General features: G+C 41.0%; 1 long non-coding RNA gene across 5 annotated transcripts; it reads right to left on the bottom strand.

Moving 5' to 3' along the window:
- Positions 1 to 2,120: 2,120 nt before the first annotated feature.
- LOC113524726 (uncharacterized) lies at positions 2,121 to 7,864 on the bottom strand. Of its 5 annotated transcripts, none has more exons than XR_008301619.1 (3): positions 6,979 to 7,864; positions 3,020 to 5,367; positions 2,121 to 2,701 (listed from the first exon to the last, which is right to left on the bottom strand). It is a non-coding gene; the product is annotated as an uncharacterized LOC113524726 (long non-coding RNA). The 5 variants fall into 5 exon arrangements; XR_008301620.1 differs by having other exon boundaries at positions 7,668 to 7,864; XR_008301618.1 differs by lacking the exon at positions 6,979 to 7,864 and adding an exon at positions 5,550 to 6,165.
- Between the last annotated feature and the right edge of the window lie 1,368 nt (positions 7,865 to 9,232).

Raw genomic sequence — 9,232 nt, 5'->3', positions numbered from 1 at the left:
CACACACACGCGCGCACACACACACACACACAGTCCTGAACACACACACAAACACGCGCACACACACACACACACACACACACACACACACAGTCCTGAACACACACACAAACACGCGCACACACACACACACCCAGTCCTGAACACACACCCAGTCCTGAACACACACACACACACACAGTCCTGAACACACACACACACACACACACACGTGCACACACACACACACACACACACGCACACACAGTCCTGAACACACACACACACACACACACACAGTCCTGAACACACACACACACACACACAGTCCTGAACACACACACAAACACGCGCACACACACACACACACACACACACACAGTCCTGAACACACACACACACACGCGCGCACACACACACACACACACACAGTCCTGAACACACACACACACACAGTCCTGAACACACACACAAACACGCGCACACACACACACACACACACACACACAGTCCTGAACACACACACAAACACGCGCACACACACACACACCCAGTCCTGAACACACACCCAGTCCTGAACACACACACACACACACACAGTCCTGAACACACACACACACACACACACACACACACACCCAGTCCTGAACACACACACACACACACACACAGTCCTGAACACACACACACACACACCCAGTCCTGAACACACACACAAACACGCGCACACACACACACACTCACACTCACACCCAGTCCTGAACACACACACACACACACACACACACCCAGTCCTGAACACACACACACACACACACACACACACACACACACACCCAGTCCTGAACACACACACACACACCCCCATTCCTGAACACACACACAGTCCTGAACACACACACACACACACACACACAGTCCTGAACACACACACACACACACATTATTTTATTTAATATTCTCATGGTTCTGTTGATCAGACATTCTGAGGGCAGCGTAATGAAGCTGTGTCAGATTTTAACTGGAAATACAGTATTTCACATTAACACACACACATCATTAATTATTATATTATATTATATTATATCATATCCCGCATTACTGTGTGTTTAACACGCGAACCTGTAGTTAATAATATCTCTGATTAGCAGTGTGATTAACACGTCATTAATGATTTCACTTTTTAAAAAATTATTGCGTTTATAAATTCAGAATAGGAAACTCTTAAGTGTGACGTGTTCTTGTGTGACTCGATGGCGCTAATAATTATTTTTGCCATTGTCTCTGAGCAGAAACCAGCTAACCACATCTGTCATATTTTTTTTTTAAAATGTGTTCATTTTTAATTAAAAAAAAAAAACTGTGCATGTTTCATTACTATTATAAACTTCAGCTACGGTTTTCAGTTTATAAAATTAATCCTAAAGCTGCACGTCATCGAAACACACACTCGGCATCACAACCTTAGAGAGACAGAGAGAGAGAGAGTGTGTGTGTGTGTGTGTGTGTGTGTGTGTGTGTGTGTGTGTGTGTGTGTGTGTGTAAGATGATTCAGTTCTCCCAGTGGGAGGAGTTTAATTTTATTTTTTAACACCGATTCGTGTGTTGATTGGTTTCACTGCACATGTGACGTCTCTGCTGTATTCATTAACACCTAACTGTCGCTGTGCCTTTTTATTTTTATTTTAACTCCATGTTTCAGGGAAATGGTTTTTGGTATTAAAAAAAAGAGTTTTAATTTGTGTTGATGATGAACTGTCACTGAGGGGAATTAAATTATTTCCATTCAGGAAAACATTTGTGCTGTTCTGAGTTTATTTTTTAAAATGTGATTTAATTTTTTGCCTGATCGTACCATATGTTTTTGCAAATGTACAGAAATATATTTTAATAACTATTTTAAAGTACAGTATTACAGAGAAATAGAAGTGGGACAAACATAACTGCAAGTGACGGACAGGTTCATGAGCAGGTGATGAACAGATGGTGGTGAACAGCTGAGGATGAACAGTCAGTAACATCTGTAGATGCACTGATATAGTCCAGCATTCCAGCTCCAAAACACACCCAACACATACCAAACATCAAATCATACCTCTGAGATACTCTAAAGACTCAAAAAACAGCAGATTGTCAGAAACTCAAGTCTCATTATCATTATTATTATGAATGGAGATCCACACACAAACCATGAGCTAGTAATGAAGTAACTAGTGAACTGTGTAACTGATGGAAACAGTGTGTAATGTCGCAGACAGGCCAGTAGGGGTCACTGTTGACTTTACCTACTGTTGAGGTTTCTATTCTAAATTTTAGTACATAAACATGAATACACTGAGGAGATACGTGGACTATAAATGGCAATAAAGTCAACTGATAAAGTGTTATTTAAGTCCATTATTATCAGCCATTATTCAGAGAATAAAGTATACCGTCTGTATCAGTGTATGAAGGAGCTTTGGCTGATGCTGATGATGGAAGTACAATGCTTTCTCAGTGTGTACTAAAATTCACACTGGGTAGATGAAAACTATCAAAACATAACCAAAGGAGTGTACAATTAATTAAACAGACACAGATACAATTAATTAAACAGATTTTTCTTCCCTCCCTCGTGATGTTTGGGGTTAGTTGGTGTCTTCAGGGGAACTGAAATTCATGCTCTCTGGAACCGGCCAGTCTTTTGACTGCGTAACATCACCATACCATGTATTCTGTAAAACTAAATAAACGTGAATTAAATGAATAACAATTATAATAGAAACCATGTTTTGTCTTTATTATGTGATGTGTTTTTAGCAAGTTAGCAAATAAACTGAATGCATGTATAATCTGTAAAATAAGAAAACCTGAATTTAAATGATATATTCTGAATGAAATTAATAAAAGTGCATGTAGAACAGTAGATCTTATCAGGGAATCTAGGTATGTGTAAATTCTGGCATCTCGCTGGACAGCGGGGGAAAGATAGTCTGCCGTGATGTTTTCTTTGCCTGGCACATGCTGCACAGTGAAACGGTGGGGCTGCATTGCTACGTACCACTGGGTGATCCATCTGTTGGTGTCCCTCATGCTTTCCACTGGAAGGAGTTCTGGTCCATCTCCAGTGTGAACTCCATGAGTCTCTGGAGGTTTGTGGGAGCCCCGTGCAAACCAAATGGGAGGACCGAAAAATTGGAAAAGGCCCCTTGATGTTCTAAAGGCCTCCTGGGACCGCAGGGTCAAGAGGATCTGCCAGTAACCTTTACAGAGGGTTATAGTGATCAGGTACTTGGCTTTACCAACACACTCAATGAGATTGTCCATTCATGGTGTAGGATAGGAGTCAAAATTTGAGACTGCGATGAGATACCTAAAGTCGATACAAAACCTCATAGTACCATCTTTCTTTGGCACCAAGACCACTGGATGGCACCATTAGCTTCTTGACGGCTCAATTATCCCCAAGCTCAGCATCAAGTTGACCTCCTGCTTCAAGGCTATCTGCAGACGTTCTGGGATTCTGAAAGTCGCATGTCTCACACAATCATCAGCATTAAGCACAATATCATGTTCTATCAACTGTGTTTTTCCTGGTGTTTCTGGAAACACTTCTGACTGGCACAGAGTTCTTACTTGGTCTTGTTGGTTTTCAGGGTGATGGTCATACCTCCTGAAGATGGCTGAGGTAGCTACTGTTCATCAGTTTATACCCCCTCCTCCACCCCCCATATCGACATCTCATAAGTGGTAGGTCCCATTTTCCTCCTCACCTCAAATAGGGTCAAGTATGAGGTCAGGCGAACAGATAGAGGCGATACACTTCAGGTATACCACCTCAATCTCAGGTTGCAGGAGGAATTTTCTGATGTGTTTTCACCTCTACCTGGTAACACCAATCTCAAAAAACACCACATTGAGACTCCTCCAGGTGTGCTGGTACGCAGTCAACCGCACCCATTTACAAAAAAAGGTGGTTTGGGATAACAGTCCCAAAGTGACTTGAGCAGCCCGGTGGTTTTGATGCCCAAGGCCGATGGGTAGGTCCATTTTTGTGTGGACTTTAGAAAAGTCAATGCGGCATCTAAATTTGACGCATATCTGATTGACATTGATGAATTGCTCAATCGGTTAGGCACGGCTCACATTTATTAAACACTAGATTTAACCAAGGGGTATTGGCAGATTCCCTTGACTGCAATATCTCGTGAAAAAAACAGCCTTTTCCACAGTTTGTGTTACACCAGTTTGTCACCCTTCCGTTTGGGTTGTGTGGAGCCCCAGCGACGTTTCAATAATGCATATGCCGCTGCTTGTTTATTAGTTAATAGTTTTTAATCATTAAAAGTCCCTACCCTAAAATGTCATCAGAATGCTTAATTCATGAGTTTATTTTACTCCCTTTGTTTTACTCCCTCAGTACGTACTACATTGGACTGTTCCATGATCTTTACTGCGCATCTGTAGAAATGATTCAGAGAGACAGTGTGTAAACAAACAGCTCAGTGAAGTGTACAGACAGAGCAAAAATGAAGCAAAGCTACCCTATCGGTGCTGGGAAAAGGAGGAAACCAAAGCCATCTTCATGGTTTTTAAGTGGTACCATCAGTAATCTCAATGATCTTCAGGCTGCCCATGTGGGTCCAGGAGTAGCATGTGTAGCTCGACAGAGAGAGAGAGAGAGAGAGAGATGGAGAGAGAGGAAGAGATTGTTAAGTAAGCTTTTGTCCTGTAAGGGTTAAGGACAATGTACTTTGTGTGCAGAGTGCAAGCAGGGACTCCGGCAAGACTAGCTATGACAGCATAACTAAAAGGGAGAGCCAGAAGCTAACACAGACATGAGGGAGTCCTGGGACATAAAGCAGCAGCCACTCCACCGTCGACAAACCTGAGTGAACGCATGAGAGTGGGGGGGCGACAGCATCCAAACTTCACTATGCCTGTGAAACCCTCCAGACCTGCCCCTGTACCTAAGAAAAAACTATTCACTAAAGGCTTGACTAAACAAATATGTTTTCAGCCGAGACTTAAACACTGAGACTGTGTCTGAGCCCCGAACACTAAGTGGAAGGCTGTTCCATAACTGTGGGGCTTTGTAAGAGAAAGCTCTACCCCCTGCGGCAGCCTTTGGTATTTGTGGTACCAACAAAGATCTTGCACCTTTTGATCGAAGTAGGATCATTAAACACCAGGGACAGCATAAAGATACATGAGATTTCTGTGGATGATTCCACTTAGAAATCATAAAGTTGGCTTACGACTTCATGCTGAAATTGGGAAAACTTACCGTTGGCTGTTGCACCACTATATTTGTATATATTTGCATACCTTATATGGCAGGGTGGCGCTACGTGGTCCACAGCAGAGCCTTTCATCTCTCGCTGTCAGTAAGATGCTCCGATGATTGCTCTGTTGTAAGAAAAAGTTAATTATGGTTATCAAGTGCAGGTTTAGAGCTTGAATCACATAAAATGTTACTTCTTTCATCTATCAGCGTTCAGATTCTGTCGGTCAAGTCCAATGTATGATATTCTCAATGATAAAACCAAGGGTATCTAATTGTGCCATTATCCTGCATGTGAACTCCGAACCTCTGTTTATTTCAGTTAAGACCTCCGAGTAACATCGGTCCACTGTACGTTAACCAGCCTTTGGTCTTGTTTGTCCCAGGTATGTGTTTTATTCGATTATATCCATGTTCTGTGTAAGAAATTCCAACACTCTATGTTACCCAGCCTTTGGTCTCGTTTGTCCCAGGTCCAATAAAAGAAAACTGAGTGACCGTCCACCTGATCCCAGAGTGAATCTTTACCCACAGCTACAGTCACATGTAGTACACAGTTATAGAAGGGAATGATTTATAATCGCACTATCCGGTGTCACCCAGATGAAGATGGGTTCCCTTTTGAGTCTGGTTCCTCTCAAAGTTTCTTCCTCATATCGTCTCAGGGAGGTTTTCCTCACCACCATCACCTCTGGCTCACTCATTAGGGATAAACTTAAAAATGTATAAATTAAAATTTTTTATAAATCTGGAATTTATATATTTCTGTAAATTCAACTGAATTGAATAATAATTAATAATAATAATAATCATGTATCAATGGACGAACATTTCTAAAAGGTGGGAATATTTATGTGCCACAAGGGAAAAAATGTGTTAGCTCGATTTGTAATTCATGTAGTTTGTGTCTAGTTCAATAAAATATTAACAGCTGAGAGGAATAAGCGCTAAAACTGACTGAGAAAAAACAACTTTAAAAAACCTGTAAAAGACTGATGCAGGCTGTTACAGATCACTAGCTGTGAGAGTGAAGTGCGCATGCGTGAGATTTACTCGCTCTGAATCGAAACTGAAAGTGTAAAAGATGGAGCTTCAGCGGCACGGAGCGGAGTGGATCAAACCGAGTGTTTAACCTTCACACAGTGAGTTAATTACAGATATTATAACACACAAATGTTATATAAATATTACAGTTTAAGCGACTGAGATGAGTTTATGTGTTAATACAGAGCTGCACTTTTAATAAACTCGTCATGAAGAGTTTCTGTAAAATGGCCGCTGTGGAAAATAAATAAATAAATAAATGAAACACCCGACAGTAAATAGTTCTGTAAATAGTTGTACAGAAATACCGGATTGTTATTTTGAGTAGTGTTTAGTGTTTTTATTGTTTTTGCTAATAAACGCCAAACGGTGGTGTATTTACTAGAGAAAATAGCGTTAATGTAGTGAGCTAGCTATCTCGGGATAAACAAGAACAGAAACGCCCTTCACTTCCGGTTTTACTGCTGGAGGAATTTAAGTCTTGTCTCCCTGAACCGCTAGTACTGCATCTGAGTGAGCAGAAGATTGATATCCTGTCCAAAGCAGCGGTTTTAGCCGACGAGTTCCTGTTAACCCATAAAATGGTGTTTAGTCCTCCTCTGTCACGCAAAGATGCTTCCTTTAATGCTTCCCGTTAAAAACACCCAGTAAACCTCGCATATCTTCTGTGATGTAGTGGTATACTCAGATACCTGGGAACAGCACCTGAAGTCACTAGAGCTCGTATTTCGTAGTGAGGGAAGTAATGCTGTGTTTTGTTTTGGTGTTTGTGTGGAGGTCAGGCAGTTCCCTATAACAGGGTCTTTTGCTTATTATTTTGGCCTTGGTCCACCCTGAAGCTCCACCCTGAAGCTCCACCCGGTTACTGCATGTACAGCACTTGTATCTATCCTGTATAATACACCCCGTCTTGTATATATCTGCTGTGTGCTGTGGGTGTGTCCCCACAACCCCTCATACTGTCCTCCAGCTAACACTGGGGTCCTGGGTGCAAGAGGACGCTGGCGTTGTCTGTTCGCCGCTTCTCCACTCGAGTTTTAACGAGTTTTAACTGTAAAATAGTCACAGCGTTAGACTACTGGCGCTACTTCTATATAATATTTGGGTCTGTTATACGGATCTTATACGGATTTCTCTCTTCTGGTCTCGATTTCTCCGGCCACGTGACGGATGATTTCTTCTCTTTCTCTGCATATTGCCCCTGAGGCTAGCGGCTAACAGACGTGGAGCCCGTGTGACTGGCATAATGAACTATTCGGCGACTCAGCTGATAGAATAGAACAGCCATAACACTCCATCATGTATATCAGTCATTAAAGAACTTGGACTCCTGCATCGGCCCCGTGACATCCACAGAAGCTCTCGCCGAAAGTTTGCTTACTTCCGGCCTGGTGACGCCATTCCTTCCGCTTGGGCAGCTGTGCGCTCTGTCGCATCTATTCTACGTCATCAGAGCGCCGCTACTCTGCGGATTAGTTTTTTTTTATTAATGCTTGAACAACAAATACATAACAAAAGTGCCAAGGGTATACATAGATAATATAAAAAGTACATATTAACTATAGATGTATATATAAAACCAACAAATAAATAAAAATAAAATAATGAAATAATGAAAGGCCTTGCTAAATCACAATAACTTAAATGTACCGAATAAATACACAGTTTTTACAGCTTTTTTGTTTGTACTCTCCTTAATGGTGCTTACATAAATATCTAATTCCTTAAGTACCACAGAAAAAAGAGGTTTCTGATTGCTGAATTTACAACGATGAATATGAAACTTAACAAGTCTAATCAAGAGATTGATAATGTAAAAAGCCTCATTTTCCAACTTCTTGTCATAGTTCAAAAAGCCAAATATTACATGTTCATACAGTAAAAGAAAGTTGCACAACACTTTGTCATTTATAAATCTAGGACCCTCCCACCATAACCTCTCTGTATATTGACAACGCCAGAAAATATGAGGTACCGTTTCTTTTTCTAGAGAAAAATTGTGCTTATAAATTAACTTCCACCCCAAAAGTGCTTGCCTTTGAAAAGCTGATCATTTAACAGGCAGTTTTTGTAATCACACATTAACAAAAATGAGAGACCTCCAAGTTGGTCAAAAACAGTACTAGATACAATATTCCACACAGAAGAAGGGTTTTCCAAAAAATACTTCAACCAGTTAATTTTGAAAGTGTTATTTAAAATAGAAAAATCTAAATAATCAAGACCACCGTTTTTATATAATAATAATAAGTTTATTTTATATAGCACCTTTCTGCAAACTCAAGGTCACTTTACAATATGAAAATAGATAAACTTGACAGCAGACAAAGAACAAAAGGAAATAAACAAGAAATCCATGGCATGAATCAGATCATACAGTCAGAGATCAGAAAAACAAGAAAGAAAAAGATGTGTTTTAAGGTTGAAATCCTGTAATGAAGAAAGATCACGTATGTTTTTGGGAAGAGAATTCCAGAGTGTGGGGGCAGAGATACAAAACGCTCGTCCACCAAACGATGCTAACCTGTGGCGTGGAATTAACAGTAGACCAGGATCTGAAGAGCGTAATGTGTGAACTGGGGAGTAAGTATGAACGAGATCAGAAATGTATCGGGGGGGGGGGGGGGGGTGAGACCATGAAGTGCTTTGAAGGTGACGAGGAGAATCTTGTATTGAATACGGAAGCGAACAGGTAGCCAATGAAGTGTGTGTAGGATGGGAGTAATATGAGAGGATTTCTTAGAAAAAGTGAGAACCCTAGCTGCAGAGTTCTGGATATATTGGAGCTTATTTAATGTTGTGTTTGGTAGACCATAGAAAAGAGAATTACAGTAGTCTAGTCGAGAAGTGATGAAGGCATGAACCAGTGTCTCAGTGTCATTGATATTTAAGAAGGGACGTAAACGAGCAATATTACGGAGGTGAAAGAAGGCAGATTTGGTGAGT

This window comes from Pangasianodon hypophthalmus, chromosome 4 (assembly GCF_027358585.1).
Source record: "Pangasianodon hypophthalmus isolate fPanHyp1 chromosome 4, fPanHyp1.pri, whole genome shotgun sequence".
Classification (NCBI taxonomy): domain Eukaryota; kingdom Metazoa; phylum Chordata; class Actinopteri; order Siluriformes; family Pangasiidae; genus Pangasianodon; species Pangasianodon hypophthalmus.
Note: the sequence above shows the minus strand (reverse complement) of the source record. Positions and strands in the feature narration are given on the sequence as shown.